This window comes from Danio rerio, chromosome 11 (assembly GCF_049306965.1).
Source record: "Danio rerio strain Tuebingen ecotype United States chromosome 11, GRCz12tu, whole genome shotgun sequence".
NCBI lineage: Eukaryota > Metazoa > Chordata > Actinopteri > Cypriniformes > Danionidae > Danio > Danio rerio.
Window position 1 is genome coordinate 40572308 of NC_133186.1, and position 22157 is coordinate 40594464.

The 22157-nt window shown below is 39.4% G+C and overlaps 2 protein-coding genes and 1 non-coding gene across 9 annotated transcripts in view; 1 reads left to right on the top strand and 2 right to left on the bottom strand.

Annotated features, from left to right (window-relative positions):
* sox13 (SRY-box transcription factor 13) overlaps window positions 1-22157 on the top strand; it is a 675553-nt gene that overhangs the window by 400058 nt on the left and 253338 nt on the right. The window lies entirely within an intron of this gene.
* Window positions 1-22157, bottom strand: part of blacat1 (BLACAT1 overlapping LEMD1 locus) — a 272886-nt gene that overhangs the window by 7152 nt on the left and 243577 nt on the right. Inside the window, exon 1 of one of the 7 annotated variants that reach the window (XM_073917090.1) lies at window positions 20194-20231. The exons of 5 other annotated variants lie outside the window; for them this stretch is intronic. The gene's annotated coding sequence lies outside the window, so the exon portion shown is untranslated. Of the gene's footprint in view, window positions 1-11631; window positions 11793-20193; window positions 20232-22157 lie in introns of those variants that run through there. One more of the 7 variants, XM_068218659.2, reaches the window with a different exon arrangement.
* mir135c-1 (microRNA 135c-1) lies at window positions 6442-6521 on the bottom strand. The gene has a single exon (NR_034195.1). It is a non-coding gene; the product is annotated as a microRNA 135c-1 (primary transcript).

Below are 22157 nucleotides of genomic sequence, written 5' to 3' on the forward strand. Positions count from 1 at the left end.
GTGAAACATGGACAAACCCAAACTCTGGGTTACATTTGGTCCTTTAAATTTAACAATAATAATAATAATAATAATAATAATAATAATAATAATAATAAAAAAAAAAAAAAAACAAGTGGCTGATTTTGGCCATATTTTACTTAATATTGGGTTGAAATAATATATTTTTAAGGTCGTATTTACTAAATAAATAAATAAATAAATATCCCATGAATTAAACCATTCTTAAAACCATTTTAGTTATTTAAATTCAAATAAAACAATTCTTAGGTAATTATTGTTTAATCACAACATTTTTAATGGCCATTACAGATGTACAATAAAAAAGGTTGGGTTATTTGGGTAAAATTTTGGGTAAACTGTGGACAAACCCAACACTATTGGCTTAAAAACATGAATAAATCTAAAAATGATAATGGCAATGTTTTAACCCAATGGTTTGTCCATATTTTAAGTAATGTTCAATCACCATTGAGCTATTTATATGTAAAATTAAACACACTTATTCTAACTTCCACATATTGAAATGTACAGGTTGTAAATTGATAGTTATATTTTATATAATTTTCACTCAATAAAAAGTGAAGGCAGTGTTTCTCAAACACGTTCCTGGAGGAGCACCAACACTCCATGTTTTGGATATCTCCTTTGTCTGTCCCCCATGTTACAGTCATGTTATGTCTTTCAGTCTCTGCTGATGAGCTGATGATCTGAATCAGGTGTGTTTGGTTAAGGAGACATGGGAAACGTGCAAAGCTGGTGGTCCTCTAAGAACATGGTTGAGAAACACTGGTTTGAGTGATAGTAGCAAGGCCATTACATATTAGGATATTAGTATATGACTTTCAAAAAAGGTAAAAACTACTTTTAAATTGTAGTATATCATGTCAAGAACCCAAAAAGTTGTGGTCTCTTTATAAATATGGGCCTTATTCAATCAGTAAATGTTCTTGAAAATAGATCTATGAAGTTACACGGACTACTTCTGTACCCATTATGACCTCGTATTCTAAATAGCAGACATCTTATGAAATAAAAATGGAAATTTTATTTGATTTCTATCCAAAAAAGAAGAAAAACTGATTTGAGAAGCTCACAGATACTTTGAGCCAAGACTGAGCGTTCCTCGTGGAGTTCAGTTCAAGGCTAAAGTCCAAGTAAATGTGGCACGTCTGTGATTATTTTCAAATCGAGGTTAGTTCAGCAGGGCTTCTGGGAGAGCGTCTATGCGCACGGCACTTGAATGGCACTCTTAACAGTCTGTGAATTGAGTGGAAACGCGCCGACTGCTGAGTTCGCAGTCAAGGAGTGTTATTATTGCTATTAGTTTGTGTCAGGTGCAGTTCTATAGTTATAACAATGCAGGATGAAGATGCAACGACTGACAAACTTACAGTTAAAGGCAAAATTATTAGCCCTCTTGTACATTTTTTAAATTCTTTTTTTCAAATATTTCCCAAGTAATGTTTACCACAGCAAGAAAAAATTGACAGTGTAATACTTTTTCTTCTGGAGAAAGTCTTACTTCTTTTAGTTTGGCTGAAATAAAAGCTTTTTAACATAAAAAATAATTATATATACACTCACTGGCCACTATATTAGGTACACCTGTCCAACTGCTTGTTAATGCAAATTTTTAATCAGCCAATCATATGGCAGCAACCTTAATGCATTTAGGCATGTAGACATGATCAAGACGATCTGCTGCAGTTCAAACTGAGCCTCAGAATGGGGAAGAAAAGGGATTTAAGTGACTTTGAACGTGGCATGGTTGTTGGTGCCAGACGGGCTGGTCTGAGTATTTCAGAAACTGAGTTTTTCACGCACAACCATCTCTAGGTTTTACAGAGAATGGTTCGAAAAAGAGAAAATATCGAATGAGCAGCAGTTCTGTGGGTGCAAATGCCTTGTTGATGCCAGAGGTAAATGGAGAATGGCCAGACTGGTTTGAGATGATAGAAAGGCAACAGTAACTCAAATAACCGCTCATTACAACCGAGGTCTGCAGAAGAGCATCTCTGAACACACAACACATCCAACCTTGAGGCAAATGGGCTAGAGCAGCAGAAGACTACACTGGGTGCCACTCCTGTCAGCTAAGAACAGGAAACTGAGGCTACAATTCACAAAGGCTCACTAAAATTGGACAATAGAAGATTGGACAAACGTTGCCTGGTCTGATGAGTCTCGATTTCTGCTGCGATATTTGGATGGTCGGGTCAGAATTTGGCATCAACAACATGAAAGCATGGATCCATCCTGCCTTGTAGCAACGGTTCAGGCTGCTGGTGGTGGTATAATGGTGTGGGGATATTTTCTTGGCACACTTTGGGCCCAATAGTACCAACTGAGCATCGTGTCAATGCCACAGCCTACTTGAGTATTGTTGCTGACCATGTCCATTCCTTAATGACCACAGTAAACCCATCTTCTGATGGCTACTTTCAGCAGGATAACACACCGTGTCATAAAGCATAAATCATCTCAGACTGGTTTCTTGATCATGACAATGAGTTCACTGTACTCAAATGGCTTCCACGGTCACTAGATCCAATTCAATAGAGTATCTTTGGGATGTGGTGGAATGGGAGGCTCACATCATGGATGTGCAGCCGACAAAGCAAACTCTTGCAAAATAACTAGTAAAATACTAGTGACTGTCACCACGGACAAACCCACGTATACAGCTGCACCATACTTGTCATCCGACAGCTGAATATTCACATGTGAGTTCTGGCGGAGTGGTGCACTTGTGATTGCCGGCACACATAAATAACCCTACCAATTCCAGCACCGCTGGATTTTTATTTGTCCAGAACACTTCTGCTTTCAGATATTCCCCCAGGTAGCACCTCTACCCCAGCCCTGATCACAATAACAAGCAGAGGTGATATCGCGCCTGGGAGGAAATAAAACATTAACATTTCACTCTCCCCGCGCCGCTCCCAATGAGTCTAATTAAGAGAGGGAAGCTGGTGATAAATACTGCAGGGTTCGTTAAAAACAGCCTGACTCAGCAGACGGTCCTGGCTGTTTGGCGCTGTGCTTTTGACGCTCGGGTAAAACTGCCAGCCACGGGGACAAAAACCAGCCACAGTGCAACGGGGGGCTCGCAATCCTACAGACACATTGCCCAAGGGCACAATGTGTGTGTGTGTGTGTGACAGCGAGAACGAGAGAGAAAGGCAAAGAATCATGGATTATTGTCAGTATTGTGCAGGGTTGCCACATCCTGAATGCTGTAATGTCATACTTGTCAACGAGAAGAAAAAATGTTTCTATTCATCGCCAGCTACATATCTAATTAGCCCATCACAAGCGTGACTGCACTCTGGGACTCAATGCTAAGTTCATTATGAAAATGGATTCACGATAGTTGAGGTGCTGGTTTGCGCTGGCAGAGAAGTGAAACATAACACACAATGATCCACAAAAAAAAAAACCCTCTCTGGAAGAGGGAAACGCTGCGATGGTGTTACGATGCAAGAATTTTTAATGGCTACAATCATATTGGCAATGTACATTAGCTCATCTAATTAAGCAAATGCTCACATATACAGGCACGGATTATAACTGAAAATGTTTCTTGTGTGTTGTACGAGATTGGAGGATTGGAGTCTAACTAGACGATATGGTCTTGGATGGTTTCCTTCGGTATTTTCTGAGAGGATGCATTACAGTGTGTCCTAAGCAGCTGTGATCACAAAAGCCAATACGTGATAAGACATTTTGTTTGTGGATCGGTTTCAGATTCTAGTCTCGCTGGTCCAGATCCTCTATTAAATATCAGGTCTTTGGGTTAAAGACGAATAGTGTTTCCCAGCAATAAATGTGCAATACAGCTTTAAATTCTTACCCACAGATTTTATCAGGCATATTCACAAGAATCATTTGATGAATTATTAAAAGACTCTAAGGATCACAGTGCAGACTCAAAATACTAATTATGTAGGTTTTTTTTTAAGTATTTGCCACTATCGGAGTTTAATTTTGAACATTTAAACAAGCCAGAATTCAGTGTTTTCTTGACACACTTTAATTTTTCTTGTTAAAAAGTCTTTTTTTGTGCTGCATAAATGTTAATTTTCCTGTCAGCTACCTCAATTTAGATTCATGAACTGAAATTCGTTTAAAAAAAGCGAACAGATGGTGCAGTTTCAGCTTTGAAATGCCATTCTTCTGAAACATCAGCATGAAATGCCACTGCAAGCTGTAATCTGACGAGCGAAATAGGATTTTCAATGAGAAACAGTGAAGAGAGAGACTTTATCGATTTTATCAGCTGAAGTGAAAGGATGATGAAAAATGGAGATGGTTGGTGGGGAGTGAAAACTAGAGCTGAAAAGTCATTTAACAAGTGATGTGTCTTAAAGGTGCTTCGTGTAAGTTTGTAATGTCTCCTAAAGCATCAAAATTCCATGGTGTGTTTATATTATGTGATATACAGATATCTTTTTCATGTGTTTATCCAAAAAAAAATCCATGCTAAAGTTTAGTTCATGAATGTCTTTGGCCACCTATGACCAGTTTACCCAATTATATTTCAGTGCCGTGGGTTGCCTTTGTAGAAAACACAATGTATTTTATTTCAGTCATGAAGACTGCCTCAATGTGTGCAGGCTCAGCCAAAAATGTGATCTCTGGAGGACAGTAGCAGCTTTCGAAATGAGACGCAGATTCAGAATTTAAAAAATCAGGATGACATGTTTTTTAATTAGCAAATAATAATAAAATTAGAAATGGAAGCATAAGCCAAGCAGTTTACAGTGTGAAGCCGCCTGTCTACTGCACACAACATTGGAACACGACTGTCGGAATATGCCCCATTGTGGCAGGCGCACAGAATTTTGTTTTGTCATGTACCATGGAAGAGAAGCTGATTCTTGCAGTGTCCGAAATAAAGGATTGCAAAAGCAAGAGCCTTTATTCTCTGTGCGTTCACCATGGTTGAGTGAATGAGTGAATTCTAGAAACTCATAGACCTTAAAGATTTTTGGAGGGAATGTGGAGACAACAAAAAAACATTTGCATTACTCATTTATAGGCTGCACAGTGGTGCAGTGGGTAGCACGTTTGCCTCAGCAAGAAGGTCGCTGGTTTGATCCTTGGCTGGGTCAATTGGCATGTGGAGTTTGCATTTTGTCCTCGTGTTCGTGTAGATTTCCCCCACAAATCCAAAAACGTGGTGAATTGGGCAGGCTATATTGTCCATAGGGTATGTGTGTGAATGAGTGTTTCTCAGCGATGTGTTGCAGCTGAAAGGGCATCCACAGCGTAAAACATGTGCTGGATAAGTTGGTGGGTCATTCCACTGTGGCAACCTCAGATTAATAAAGCCGAAAAGGGAAAAAAATGAATAAATGAATTACACATTTATAAATAGAAATGTTTTTTTAATATAGACTTTTTTCTGATAAAAAAAAAGAAAAAAATTGTATTTCTCATCTCGCGCGCCTGCTTGGACAACACTGGAATACATCACATCCAGTTGGCTGGTCACATACGGTCTTGCATTAGTTAACGTATCCGCAACTCAATTTGGATACAAATTTTCCACATACAGAGATTATCGGAACTTGAGATTATCTGACTACTCTCCATTGGAAATGAATGACTACTGATCTGTCGCTTGTCGTGTGCAGTGGTAAGGCAGCTTAAGGTGCGATCATCACGCATACTTGCTCCTGTTGATGTTGCTAATCTGGCAACCTGCGTTTGCACAGAGTCGTCATCACATAGGCAAATTATGTAAAAAAAATAAGAATAAAAATAAATAAAACAAGAGTGTATTTAGTTTTTTCTATATATATATTTTTTTAAATAAATTATTTTTAAGGTTTTTTTCTATTTGGAAAGGACAGTAGGTTGCAGACAGGAAAGTATTGGGAGCAGAGAGGGGAAGGGTCATCAAAGGACCTCGAGCTGGGAATCGAACTCGGGTCATTGTGAGCACCATGGTGCTTTATGTCGGCACACTTAACCACTAGGCTATTGGCACCAACGTTTCCAATATTTTGAATTTGGATAGCATTAATTAGTTTGATCACTAGGTGTCAATCCCACATGCTGCACCTTTAAAGATGCATTTGAATTTCACTTACTTAAAAATAGGGGTATACTGTATGCACAGTTAGTGTTTTTCATAGTGTTTCTATATCGTATCTCAGTCAGGCAGTGAAAATCATAGTTTTTTAAAGACATCAGTTCTTAAATGCAGCGATTTTTTTCGGGATGAAAGTTTAACGAAAGCGCTTGGGCTGGCTGACTGAAAATTAAAAGTGTGCGCATATAGGCCATTAAGCTGGAAACTTGCTTGGTTAGGAATGAGTCTTCTAAAGCACTTTTCATAAAACCGTTCAGTAAATCTCAAGTCTTCAAGTGGTTGGTCGGTTCAAAAATCTTCAGGTGATCATTGGTCCATAACCATCAGTTGCGTTTCCACTCTGTACCCAATGGCTTTGAACCCTATGTGACACGGCAGAAGAAAATCACATAGGAATAGAAAGCCATAAAACACAGCAGTGACCAAGTGAGACCGCCAAGACGCTCCAGCCATCCCATCATCCTTTCTTCCTTCTCGACCTACGCCTTTCCCCACCTCAGAAGGTCTCCAGAGAGACTCTCAATCACTCTCTGTGTGGCTCTGACAAGCCAGCTGAACGGACCAGTGCTTCCACAATCCCTCAGCATCGGTCCGTCTACCACTGAGAAGAACTCCAATGTGAGTTTAGCTAGATGCGGTGGTGTCAGATAAGACCACGGCCCGAAGCGTTGACAGCAGGACCACGATAACCACAGCAAAACATGAAGACTGGAGCGTCTGATATCAGCTCCTTGGAGTAAGTGGCTCCCTGAATGTCAATTCTCCATAGGGAGTTTCACAGTTCCTGACAGACCAGCGAAGGAGCTATACTAACACGCTTTTTAATAAGCCTTTGCAAAATGTGAATATTCACCGTTCAACTTGGCATTGTTTTCACCCCCTTTTTAAGATATGTCACAAAGACTACTTATGAGGCAAAAAAATAATAAATCCTATGATAAATTATTAATCGGGATGACTCCACTTAGCGCGCCACTAGCAACAAGCATCAGCATTACTGCCTTGTTTGCTTGTAAAGCACAATGACCTCGTTTTAGCCTTTCAAAGACTTAAGCACCGCAGAATTAGCTTTCTATTATAGCCATTTTGAGAGTGTTGCTAGAACATTCCATGGAGAATGAATGGGGGGGGGGGGGGGGTGCTTGGGTGGCATAGTGGGGGGTATTTTATTTTTGAGGATCTGGTTATATTGTTGAAGTGTGTTGCAAATAATATCAGCTGTTTGGAGGAGTTAAAACTAAACAAGAGTATGGAAAAAAAATTAAGCAAAAAGGCAAACCTGATGCATTACTGGAAAGATGTTTGGAAAGTTTAAAATCTATTCAGATACAGTAGTTATTTTAACTGAAAACTTTGGGAAATTATGGGATTTATAACATTTTGGGGGCAAAAAAAAAAATCAAAAACCATCAAAAAAAAAAGAAGAAAAAAAAGAAAATTGGGCATGTTTTTGAAAACAGCATAGTTCCAGTGTAAACTACAATTAATGTCACATGAGGATTCATCTAAAATAATTGTGTCCATAATTTCTTTTTTTATTAGATTTTATTTATGTTGTTGTGTAAACATATCCTAGATCAATGGGATAAATCCAATGCTTTTAGCCCCGTGGACTGGTCAATGCTTGACAATTTAAGGCAGCCTGGGGGGTTTATTTACTTAGACTGCTAGGCAAACATCAACCGTTTTCTCAGAGGATGTCAAGCTGACAAAACATTGCTGTGACTCTGATACAAGTTTTTTTTTTTTATTGAGAAAATGAAAAAGCACTGCAGTGTTTGAAAGTTCTGTCTTGGTCTAGCGCAGTGGCTCTGAGCACTAGTGGTACGTGAGCTTCCTTCTAGTGGTACGCGGAGGAATCAAATATGTCATATGTATTATGTACTATGCTACATATAGTTAAAAATTATTTATATATTAATGTGATGACATATAGACTACATTTATGAGGTCCAAGCAACATCTCCAGGTATTGATGAATAGGCTACTACATGGCAATACTTTACATTTAAGTACAAGAGCTTTATTTACTTGTTAAGAACAGTAGTCTACCATTTTTGATTAACTTTTAAAAGCACATTTCAATTTAAATGTCTTATTTTGTTTGTTTATATATATATATATATATATATATATATATATATATATATATATATATATATATATATATATATAAGCACAGTACAGTGTTATTGTTCAAACTATTTATAATGTTTAAAGTGGCTGATAATAATAAATATTCTTAATAATAGGAATTAATCTGCCTGTTTTGTGAACTGTGCAGTGCTGTAGCTTCTTTACTGTGCTTACTATGCTACTGTAATTTAATTGTACTCATTATGGTGGTACTTGGAGAGACAATTTTTTTCTGAGGTGGTACTTGGTGAAAAAAGTTTGAGATCCACTGGTCTTGTGTAAAGCTGATCGGTCAGTTCTCGCGGTGCTCTTCATTCAACTGCAAGCCGTGCACCTCCATTGGAAATACCGAACTTGTGCACAGAAAAGACGTGATATGCGAATGGCCCATAAAAGGCCACCATCTTTTGCGATCTCCAGCAGTTGATCTTCTTCAAGCACAGCCATGGTGGATTCACTTGATTTGTTGACAAATGGGTTTCAGATCCATTCCTTGCCAATTCGATGGTCGTTCACTGGGCCATTTCTCCTTCGCAAAGAAACTTTCCAAGGACGTCTATTTCTTTGTTATTTTGCTAGCTTGTGGGTTAAATTTGGGTGCTCAAGTGACCAAGAGAATTCATTTCTCAAAATAATAGATCGTTCAGACTAAATAGAACGGAAATAACTAATAATTTCTTGTGCGCCATGGTACCAGACCACAGCCTGGTGGTTGAGGACAACTGTGATAGAGATAGATAGATAGATAGATAGATAGATAGATAGATAGATAGATAGATAGATAGATAGATAGATAGATAGATAGATAGATAGATAGATAGATAGATAGATAGAACAATCGTCAGGATTGTGAAACAGAAAAGATTGGTTGTTTGTTGGAGAACAGCTTAATCCTCACTTCCTATTCAGCGCAGGAGTTCCTTCTGACTTTGCGAGCTCCACTGAAAGGCAGAATGAAAAGAAGAGAGAAAAAAAAACAGATTTAAGTCCTTCCCTGCCTTCAGCATCCTGGGGGAGATAGGTTTGTGCAGAAGGGGGATCCTAAGCTGATTTGTGCCATTATCAAGATCTCTGTGGCAACAGACAGTAGCCTTATTTATTTATTTCCCAGGAAGACAGAACGATAAGCCACGGTTTTTCCAGGCGTGGATGTGAGGGACCAAATCCGACAGCTAATCCTAACGGTCAAAAGAGAAACAAAGTTTGACCACAAGCCTATTACCCTTGTCTTTCTCTATAATTTAAAGCCATCTATCTGATCCCAGAGCTCTCCGTCATTGGGAACGCAGCAACGATGTGATATATAGTTATGGGGTCGACCGTGATAAATTTTATTAGCCCCTTTCTAGCCACTGATCAAATTCCGGCGTGAACAACATCATGTTTCGATCAGGTTATTGGTCGTTTTTGAAAAAGATCCACGGAGAGGGCAATTGATTGGTTTTGTCTCGTGTGCGTCAGTGCTTTCAAAACGCAATGAGGGGGAACGAACGAGCAAACAAAAAGAAGTCAATCTCTCTCCTTCCCCAGATCTATTTGGCCGGTGAAGAATGAAATGGACGGCGGCCAGAAAAGCACCATGAGAAAGGAGAAAGTGTCTGGTTAAGAAGTGAGGCCGAGCGCCATTGATCAGATCTGTCTCAAACCTGTCTGAAAAAATAAAGAGCGATGGGAAAAGGGGGAGATGTGACTCATACGCTAAACCAAAAAAAGAAGGAAAGTTATAATGAAAAGCCACTGTTTGCATATGCATCGAGGCGGCAAGCTCTCTTCCTCTGAGTGTGTGTGTGTGTGTGTGTGTGTGTGTGTGTATTAAGGTTAAGACAACTCTGGAAATTCAGTCGACGAGCTTCTGAATTTCACTTCTGTACAAAATAGACACGGATAAAAGCATTTGGGAATCCACCGGCTGCTTATGTTTGCAGCACAGGGATCTTGTCTCCTGGAATAGCACAAACATCTCACCATCAAAAGCTACGACGTGTACCTTGACTGGAGAACAAAATTAGAGTATTTTTTTTTTCACAAAAAAAAGATGCATTATAGTAGCTTCCAGAATAAATTAAGAATAATCCACCAAAAGGAAAAGAAGTATATATATATATATATATATATATATATATATATATATATATATATATATATATATATATATATACAAATAAACAAATCAGTGACTTCTCTAAAAATAATATATAAAAATATCGCGCAAACAAAATTAGAGAATATTATTCAGAAAAATAGACTAATGTGCTTCTTAAATAAATAAATAAATACAATAATTTTTAAAAATAATTAAAAGAAATAACAATTTTTTTCTTTGTATGTTGATGGAATTACTGTGTTTCTATAATAAAATAGTAAAACTATGTACATAAAATACACTATTAATATTAAATTAATGACAAGCAAAAATAGATCATTTTGTTGAAAAAAAAAAACATTTTGTGGCTTGGAAAACTGATTTATATTAATTAAAAGAAATTACAAGAATACCATTTGGTGGATTGTCAAATAAATGAACATTAATGAAAGAAAATTACATTACTGATAAAAAATATAGTGTTATTAAGCAAAACAAATGTAATATTTATTCACATAAATTATTCAGTCAAATTAAAACACACCAAATCAGCTAAAATTAAGTTAAAAGTAAAACATATTATTTACTTTAACTAAACTAATCTAGTTCCACCAGGTTAGACATTTGGCAATCAATTGTATAAGTATATTTATCTGGTAGAATTTGTATTTTTACACCCATTTTAGATCATTCATATCTGGAAAAACCCACTTTAAACTTTACATCTACGATGAAAAACCATCTTTAAAAGCTTTGAACAGTTTTTTAATTAATATCAGACGTGGTGGGAAAACAAGTATATCCTATTATATATATATATATATATATATATATATATATATATATATATATATATATATATATATATATATATATTCCTATATTTGGTGTCAGTGATGATGCGGAATATCTAAAAATCAATATTGTGATTAGATTTATAACCCTTTGGCACATAAATTGATTTTACTGAACTGGAAACGAAAAGATCCTCCCTGTTTCTCCACACTTGAGAAGCTAAAACTTTCCCTTAAATATAGAATGTCCATGTAATATGGAATCCATTTATTGAGTAGTTTAACAAGAGAGCAGTGATTGAACCCTAGTAGAAACACCTCAAATTCCCCCCTTACTTTTTTTTGTTTGTTCTTTTTCCTCTTCCCCCTCGTTTCTCTGAATTTTTTTAGTTGTCTTATACATATAATATTAACATGATTTTAAAACTTTTTTTTCAAAAGAAATATAAAGTTTTAAAATGCTGATGTAAAAATATATAGTAAAGAGAATGTTAAAAAAAAAGTTTCGAACAGACCTCAAATTCAGTTCCCGCTTAACTCTCTGGGCCGCACATCCTCTCTCTTCCGCCAGCCTCCAAGAAACTAAAGCAAAATGTCTCAAAACTTGTGCATTTCAAAGACAAATGCAACACTTTTCCCTCCTGTTTCCTCCTGCTCACCGTCCACAGGTGAGTCTGGACAGCTGGTCAAACTCTCCCTCCCTTCCGTTTGAGTGAAAAATGGAAGAGCGAGACCGAAAGAGGGGGGGGTGAAAGCAAGAAAAAAGCACTGGTTGTTCAAACACACAAAGCTGGCCAGGGAAAGAGGGACAGGAGCCGGACAGAGGCAGTGTTTGTGGAGCTGGTATCTCACTGAGGCATTTGAGGCACCAGGGGGGCCAGGTATTACTATCCATCACTGCCCTCAGCCCTCTCACGCTGGGTCCTGGCCCCTGTAACAAAGCCTCCATTGAGGACACTTACAGCGCCGTTTTTTCTTCTCTTTTTTTCTCTTCTCCAACCAAATAGCTCTTTGTAGAGGCCAAAACTAGCATTGTGAACGAGCGCTACCTGTCCATCTGGGTTAAGTCAATGAAGTGGCAGCAAATAATAAACCACAGGGTGCGATGTCCTCTTTCAGATATGACCTTAAAAACACAAAACTGTGGTTAATGCTGCTTTAGCATGTCTGGACTCGACTGCTCCCTCTAGAGGAGCGCGATAGTAATTTAAAACCTGTCTTTTGTTGGAGGTTTTTTTTTTTTGTTACTCATTTAGCACACACATTTTTACTGAGGCAGCTTATTTATACTAGAGCTATCATTCTGCTGTGGCAGCCTGCAGTTTAATGTCGACCTCTAAGGAGTAATAGAGAACCTCTTACACTCCAGTTCATGGTTTCTTTGCCTGACTCAGAACTATGTCTGGAATAATAGCTATTGTATATATATAATATTGCTGTTAGCTTTCTTAAACTATACTGTAGAAAGTAATAACATAAAACACTGTGTGTAAATGGATATGCATACATTTGCAGAATGTATATACATTACATTAAAAGTTGAGTTTATCAACAACTGTATAAAATGTTGTGATTTATACAAATAATTATACATAAATACACATAAAACACAATTGGAGCATGTTATTAAAGAAGTTATGTAACAATCTAGTGGATTATTCAAATGAAAAAAATAATTATACGATTATTATTGATAAAAATATGCTATTTAGTGGTTGATACAATATATTACTAATAAATTAATCATTTTTTAACAAAACGGGAGCACATTATCAACAAAATTAGACAGTTTAATGGCTTCTAGGATGATTTATAAATTTCAATATCTGACTTTCTGTTGGGTTTGAGATTTCGCTCTAAGAGACTTTTTTGTAGGTATTGGCATGTTTGATGTGTATGCCAATTTTTGGACATGAGCATGAAACATAGCTCAGGGGCAAGTCCGTCAAATGTGCATAGGGGGCGCTGTTGAGGTATTTTTGTTGCACCCATTTTCGAAACCTATAACAAACGTGAATTTTCACCCCTTCTGGTGCATGTGCAAACTTTTGTGAGTTTGCGAGGATTGCCCTTAAAATGGCGATTCAGTCTAGAGAAGAATATTAATAATAATAATAATAGTAATAATCAACAAAGCAAATCCAATAGGGCATATGCACAGTAATGCTTGGTCCCTAAAATTAGATTTTAAGATAAAAAAAATAAAGTATTTGATTTTAAATATCCAAAACCGAGACTAATAAAGACTTACTTTACCAAAAATAAACTTAGGATCTCTTTGAACATTCAGAGCAAAATAATTCACCTGTAGCAAGTGCTACTTCAATATTTAGAAAATTTAAGACCTAATTTTAAAGTTTGTTTGAGTAAATGTGGCATCACCAGTAGTATTAACTATTTGATAAACATGATCTCTACAACAGCACTATTGATGATGCAATGCAGACCTACTTAAAGCACTTCAACTGCTGGGTGTTATTAGCCCAAACTGCTATAGGCCACCATAACCTTGCTGAGCAGCACTAGGATATGGCGAATTGATCTTTCACAGGATTAAGCAGAGCGGGGATATGAAAAAGGGACAGACAGCAGAGAGAGAGAGGACTCTCCATTGGGTCTTTGTGCTGCCCAGCACTACAGAGCAGCTGCCTCCAGCGTGAGCTCTTTTCAGATGCGCACAAGCCTATTGATAAAACACCATGTAATTATATACACACTTCTTATAGAACGGCTTAACCGCTACTTCTTAATAGTCACAACATAATTATACAGTCCCATTTATCAAGCTCGCTAATCATATGGAAAGATCCTGGCCCACATAGTAAAGCTCTCCACAGAGAGCGCATTCACGAGCACAAATCTGAAATGAGGAGCTCAGAAGGAGGAAAATGTGAATGTGAGCCCATTTCTGTCTCCGGTGGAGGGCGTCTGAGATGCTGGATCTGATCGCTCTTCAATAAAAACAGTGCTGTGCAGGTAAGTGATGTTTTGCTGCGCTCCTGAAGGATTATCTTCAAGTAACCAGGTACAAAACCAAGCAGCGGAACCAGGTAAGAAAAGGTCACAAAGCTTTTACAGAGATGCCACAGATTCAGAGTTTCACTGCGAGACTGCTGAAGCCGAACCGGATGTGAAGGGAGGGAGGTGAGTATAAAAGAAGCCCTGTATTCGTGAGTGAATCTGATTCACAGATAACTCTGATCACCACACGGCTCTGGGGAATTCTTCTTTCTGATTGGCCAATCATGGAATTCTGCAATGGTTATTTACATAATGGTCGGTTGTCCCATGCAACAGAGGCCCTCAACTCAAATCTACTCTCTTAAAAATCAAAAAGCCACAAAGAACCAAAATGGTGCCTTAAAAGAACTTTTTTGGTTCCCCAAAGAACCTTTTAGTGCAAGGTTTTTTAAATAACCACTTACTATTCATACACTTAAGGTTTTAAACCATTTTTAGAGCAATTGTGGACAGTGGGTTAAAGTCTCAAATAAAAACAAATTAAGCCAACAGCTGAGTTTGTCTATATGTAATGTAATGTGTGTATATAGTGCATTTATTGTGGATGCCTAAAAGCCGAATAAAAGGCGAGATCTCTCTCTACATCGCACCATCACCAGTGTGCAGCATCTACTTGGATGATGCAACGGCAACCACAGCACAACAACACCACTTGGACACTAAAAAGGAGAGGCAGTGATAGAGCTAATTTGGTAGATAGGGATGATTGGGAGGCCATGATGGATAAGGGCTAATGGAGAAAATTTGGCCACGACACCGGGCTTACACCCCTACCCTTTATGAAAAGTGTTATGGGATTTTTTTTGATGACCACAGGAAGTCAGGACCTCGGTTTAACGTTTCATCTGAAAAACGACACTCATTGACAGTATAGTGTCCCCTTCACTATACTGGGGCATTAGGACTCAAACAAACGGCAGGTTGAGCACCCCCTTCTGGCCTCACTAACACCACTTCCAACAGTAACCTAGTTTTCCCATATGGTCTCCCATCCAGGTACTGATCAGGCTCAGCCCTGCTTAGCTTCAGTGAGTAGCCAGGCTGCAGGGCGATATGGATGTGGCCAATTTGAGACAGAGTTGAGAAACCCAACATTTTGCAGTGTGAAGAACATTTTAATAATTTAAGAACATTTATCTACTATACAGAACCATAAAGAAAATTGTTAAGTAGATACACGATTTCTAGGGATTTGAAATGTTCTTCATGGAACCATCAATACAAATAAAGGAACTTCATTGTGTTTAAGAGTTCATAGTTCACATCCATTTTTGAAGTTAATTGCTATTATAATGTGTTTATTTACTGTCTGTATAAATTTTATCCTTTTCAAATCGATCTTGTGTCAGCAAGGATTTATGCCTACAATTTGCCTGCATTCAGGTCTAGTGGTTGCCATGATTCAATGCAATATGTGTGAATTTAGGCAAAACCTCTGATCATTGAGGCGGATCGTTCATAAAAAGCAGGTTTTGCAGCTCCTCTGGTTATCATTTCTGCACAAACGCTTGATTTGCATAAGGAAAAGATACTGTTACCGGGTTGCCGGATACAGATGGCTCTTGGGAACTATAATTCAGCATCAAGCTAATATGTAGCCAGTTCACAGCAAAGTATCTCTCATCAAGGTCAGAAGTTAAGATTCATACAGTAGATTACAGTTTTTGTTTTTGTACACTGTCACTTTATATGGTAATCAGGTCCCCTGGTGAATGCAGAACGCCCTCTTTTTCTCTTCTAATGAGGACATCCTGTCACCCTCTATAAGTTAGGAGACAGGGAGGTCAAGGTGAAATCAGAACATAACGGAAGGGGAATATGAAAACACCCTCAACCTGCTAACTGTCTGTATAAGAACAAAACATTTAAAGGTTTTCAAATATCTATATATAGAAAATACAATAAACAAAACAGATGCTGCACAGTTTAAGGTATTCAGAGAGTATTAGATGTACGTATAAAAGACAATGACAATGGCCTTAAAAGCAATGATGCATGCATAGTGTTAATGTATATGTTTTTATGAAGTGATTAATAAAATCTATATTTTTAAGATATGACTAAATACATAAACATTTATAATGTATTAGTATGTAAAAGACAACATTGTGTTTAAATTGCAGTTCTTAAATTTGTCCAAACTTGTTTTTGGCTTTTATTTCAAGCTCAGCTCGCAGTAGGCAAGCAAACACTTCATAATTGCAGTGTTGACTTGAAAAGCTAATAGTTTAGAGCTAATAGGCTTGATTTCCTAATGAAATTCTAAGCAGAAGTAATCGTAAGAGGCAGTAAGTATTTATTATGTTCTGGCATGAGTCAAAAGTGCCAATCTGCTTCCTTTGGCTGTGCCGTGCTCTTCACGCGAGGAAATTCCCCACCAACCGTGGGCGCCGTTAACTACGCAAGTAAACATACTTGTGCATATGCGAGCACAGATACGAAAACAAGCCACGGGCTCTTATACAAGTCACTTTAGAACACCAGTGGGATTGAAGAGGAGGATCGGAAAGATGAAAAAAGAGATATGGGGAGCAAGAACTCTCACTTCTAATCAAGGTAGCCGCCTTCTCAATCTCTCACAGCGGGTCCCTGGTGACAAAACACAGCACGCAGCTCAACGCCCTCCTTTAACAGAGTACCTGACCTCCCACCAACCACTGTCCTCTATTGCATTCAATGTTTCTTTCTTTCTCTGCTTCTTTCTTTTTCACTCTATCTCAGTCTTTCTGGCCCTACCCCCTGCGCCCTCTCTCTCTCTCTCTCTCTCTCTCTCAGTGCGAATGGATGGGCTGTTGGCGATTCATTAATCTTGATGCAGCACCTGCACTCTGGCCGAGTGGGAGCGTCCGCCGCCAAATGTCACATTTCATCGGATTAAATTAGCTTTATCTCTGGCAAATGCCTTCCCCTGCAAGATCGCGCTGATTTTTTTTCTTCGCACCTCCCAGGAGCAGGGGAACGGCAGGGGAGGCATCATCATGTATTCATTCACTTCAGGAACGTTGGCGACGAGTTAGCCTAATTGACGGGAGAGAGTCATTACCGGGAAAATGAGAGAATAGATAAATAAAAATGGGGGAGGGAGGCGTCGAAAGGAGGCTGGTGGGCGACGCGCCCCTCTTCTCAGAAAATGAGTAAGAGCCAGGGAATGTTAGGGAGTGAATGGGCCTCAGTATGACCACGCTTCTGTATGCTGGAGAGCTCTCATCATTCAAACGTAGGATGCTCAACTCTCCCCCTCTTTTTCGATACGAGAATGGCAGCTGCTATGCACTAGGCAGGGTTCCCCCCTCAACAACACAATCGCATCATGTTTGCCTGACAAAAAATAAAAGCATCCGAACTAAGTTTAAGACATCCTTGATGTCAGTTCTACCTTTGAGTGCGCAAATATGATGGAAAAAAACTGGCTTGCACAGGATAAATAAGTCTAATTTTCTACAATACTTTGTATTTACCATTTTGGGAAAAAAAAATCTATTTAAAGAGATATAGTTCACCAAAGATTAAAATTATTTCATGATATATTGACTTTGTCATTTCAAATATGCATTACGCACACCTTTTTAGATTTACACATTTATTTAGAGCTATTTTAATATTATATTCTTCTGCAGGGGGTGGGGGGGTGGTGGTGATGAAGCATCCCTTTAACTTCTTCAACTTGAAAGCCAAATGACAAAACGGACAGAATGATGGCTGTCAGAGAGAATGTGCCACGCCCTGAATATGCAGCTGGGCAAGGGGAGGTGTAAACAGTGATTGGACGGGAGACCGCAAAAGTCACGCCACCCTTCTCAAAGGGTAACGCCCACAGCAACAGGCAACAGAATGACGTAATGGTTGATTGCCTATAGCACCAAAATTATATGTTGAAACCATTTTTAGTAATCATTTATACTTTAACCGCTAAAAAATATGAATGGTACACATTAAAATCATCAGAATAACAGAAAAAAGTATCAAGCGATATTTCACGAATCTTACCAATTTAGAAAAAAGAACTACTCTACATTCAAGTTTACGTGTCTTAGCCTAGAGCAGCATCTGAAAGCTGTCTTCAGGGTCATTGAGTTCCTTGGAAAATGGCACGGAAAGCCAAACATGTGCAGCCGGAGAGTTGTGGAAAGGACAATAGGGGACTGGGAGACATTGTTCGAGGCGAATGATAATCTCTCGGCAGAGTCTGATACTGACAGCGGGGCTGTCAGAGGTGTCATCTTAAGTATCTGAGTGCGGAGGTGTGGAGGAATTGCCATCTCTGGACACCTGCATCTCCGTGAGACCGCCAGACCCTGTCGCTTCCGAGCTTCCACTCTGCCACTCTTGGTATTTTTAACACAGAAATCACCATTTTATACTATGCGCTGGCTATTGTTACTGCTGGATTGTATTTTGTGTCACGCAGGGTGCGTACAACTATCCCTCAACCTTTTGGACCCCTTTGTTCGGGAAGACAGGCATTCACACAAGAGGACAGGATTCTGAAGACCTGCTGCTTTTGAGACGACAACATATATCGTACCCTCCGTAGGTGTCCGTCCCCGCTGCAAAAAAGGGATAGATCCAACCGTAATGTGTCTGAACCAATTTAGCTACTGTCAATCGTCTCTCGCAGCTTGTGTGTCCGACTCCCCTCCCCTTCCCTTTGCTCAAACACACACACACACAAACACATTATACTTTCCATCTCGAAGCAGCGGGGAAACCCTGAATATAGAGGGAATCCTGTTTAGCTGTGAAAAATCCACTTTATGATGTCTTTTGACTCCACGCTACCATCTACGGTTCCACTTGTTATCTTACACAAGCTTAAGCTGCATTTGCTGACATTTTGCGAGCAGTAATAAGGAAATGTGTCAGTCTTTTATCTCTGCATCCATGCAGCAAATGAAGATAAACTTCAGTTGTCTATGCTGCTGCAAGGACCCAGTAGAAACCAATCAACTTAACCGCAACAATGCTAGACTGAGAACTCTAGTAATCTAAGTAGAATAAAGATAGTTTAAAGCGATGCTCAAAAACAGAAAATACATTTTAACAGTTACATGCTGATATGTAGATGATTAACAGGTAAATTAAGAATATATATATGACACTATATCTATTTAAACATGTCTATTATACGTTTATAGATTTGTATTATATATTCGCAGACATTAGCACCTAATAAAGATGAAGGTCTTGGTGCAATATGTGGATGATCCGATTTGGGGATGAGGTGATACTGAGGGAAAAGCTTACATCATTTTATGGGACAAATGAAGAGACGGCAATAAAACATGGTAAAAATGTACAAAACCTGTCCTGCTTAAATATGTGACATCTTTGCTTGTTTTAAATCTTCTTTTCCTTGTCTCTATTTTAATTCTTTTTCTAAAATTCAGTTTAGTTTTTGCACGGAAGTCTGGTCATGCGTAACACCTTTTTCCATGGAGTCTTGGTGCTTGTCCTGATTTAGCTTGGGATCTATTTCTGTCCAGCCCTAGGGATACGACTAAATTTGCCATAGTGAAATAAAATTCATGTCAGAAAGTGCTTGAGATTGAAGTTTTAAAGTGCATAATAACATATATGCATGTGTATGCATTTATTAACGCTTGTCCTGTGGATATGCAAGGATGCACAGCGGCACTACGTAAAGCATATGCAGCTGAAGCACCGGTCAGCGAATCTCTCTTTTTCCGCAGAACATTTTAGACCCTAAAGGATTTTTGCATGCTGAACTTTGAGATAAGGCAACCACAGCAACACTCCATGAGTGGAAATGCATCCCAAATCAGACACACACACACACACACACTCTAGTAACAAGCAACTGCATCCAACCACCAAAAACACCTGCTAGAACCAAGCCATCACACACCAGCGGAGACCACATTTACTCACACTCACCGACAACGCAATGAGGGAAAACACAAAAATCACACTTATGCCAGATGGCAACAGAGAGTTTGAGAACAGATAAACAAACACAATGGTGGACATTCACATTAAGAGAGCGATGTCAGAGACAGAGTGGGCAATGGCTTTGGGATGCATTTGACGGGACTCACCTCTGCCTTCCTCTGTCTGGCGAGCAGTGAAAAGGACTGGCTTCCAGCAGCACTGTTGCCGCACACAGAGACAATGAGGCAGGGTGAGAGAGAGAGAGAGAGAGAGAGAGAGAAGGAGGGAGGGGGATGAGAGAGTGAGAAGTGGATGAAGGAGAGTGAAAGAGCAAGAGGAGGGAGCCGGAGAGGTTCTGAAGTAGACGGCCAATCAATGTAGAAATCAGCACGAGAATCTGATGAAACAGCCGTGGATTAGCGATCAGCGGCTTTCAGCTACCGAAAGGAGGAGGGGGAGAGAAAGTGCCCCTGTGAATGACTTAACGTAGAAAAAAATGGGGGGTGCAATGAAAAGGCTGGGGAAAAAGTACAATACAGCCCAACGAAGGGTTCCCAGACTTGCCCAAGTTTTTTCAGTGCCTTGGAATGAGCGCAAAAGACCAATTCCTGGTATGCTGGTTTCGTTTTTTCATGTTTTCTAGTTAGGACACAAAATGTAGAAGGACAGGGAGATTCAGCTAATTTTGTGTATCATTTGAAGATTCACAAGGTTGTAAGGGTCTCCAAATCAGTTCTGTCCTTCATTCTGCTTGTTCCTTTCAGGATAAGTTCATCTAGTTCTCAGATTAGGGCTCAGAAACATTGTTTTCACTTTCATCTCCTTGGAGGTCTCCATTTCTTCACTTCAACATATCCAGATTACTAAGGCCCAAGGCTTGGGTGGTTGCGCCCCCTCGGAGAGATAATAAAGTGATTTGGAAAACGGGAAAAATGGCTTCTCTTGCAAACAATGCACCAGGTGTTGTGTCCAGATTGGTCCAACTTGGTCCTGTGGCACGGCTACAGTGGAATCCACAGCTCCAATTATTTTGGTCTCAAAAGGAGGGAGGCCGAGTGAGGAAAAAAGGCTTCTTTTCGAATCTTGGCTCAGAAAGGAATTAATTAGACTGAAAAGTGCTATTCAGAGCACAGTCCCGAGAATTCTTCACAATGAGCAGCCAAAATGTCCCAAATCGAAGACAAGAGAGAGGAAAGGGGGGCTTGGAGACACAAGCAAGAAACAAGAGATCGAATTAAACAATGCAGAACAAGTTGAGAACTATCTGAATACAAGGAAAGTGCAAGAACATTCGTCCCCCCTCAGGATTTCAGTACGGCTCTTTTCTTTTCGCTGTGGGATTCAAAAATTCTCTGCTTTGGATAATCCACCTGGAGAGGACCGGCTACTTGCAGTCCTGAACTCCACATCCGGACAGAGCTCTCTTCGTACCGCCGTTCCTTTTTGGTTCTCATTGCTCGCCGGCCGATCATTTTCTCTTCCTTGGTCATGACAAAACGAGTGGGATAGCAATGTGTGGGAGAACTCCGAAAAGAGAACAAGGGAGGGGAGAGAAGGAGAGAAATTAAATAATAATAATAAAGCGGAGGGAGGTTGACAGGAAAATGACAAAAGGATGGAAGAAGATGAATGAATTCATTCGGAGTAGTGGGTCTGTTGGTGGAGGACGGGTATGAGGGAGAGGGAACAGTGCGGGGCGTCCCGTCCCACACTCACTCCCCCGTGCCACGAGAAAGGAGTGGTGAAGTGGTGGAGGTGGTGGTGATTCAGTCGACAACCTCGTTTGTCCTCTCACTCGCTTGCTCACTTTCTTTCCCTGTCCACGTTTCAAGAAGAGAGCCAGCTTACAGGAATCCTCTCGGATCTCCTCCCTCTTCCCCTCCCTCTCGCACACGTTCGGTTCATTATCATTCACTGGTTCTTACTGTGACACGCTTCAGTAACCCACTCACTCAGACGAGGCAGAAGAGATGCTGAATTCTAATGCTGGAGTCAGAGAAAGAGGTAGAAAAAGGAGAAGCATGAGGGGGGGCAGCGTTGTGGACCAGCAGGTGTCCTCTCTCTCACTTTCTGCTCCATCTGTCTGTAAAAAGAAGCAGAGCCCTTCAAGAGGCTGTTTCACTTTATTCCG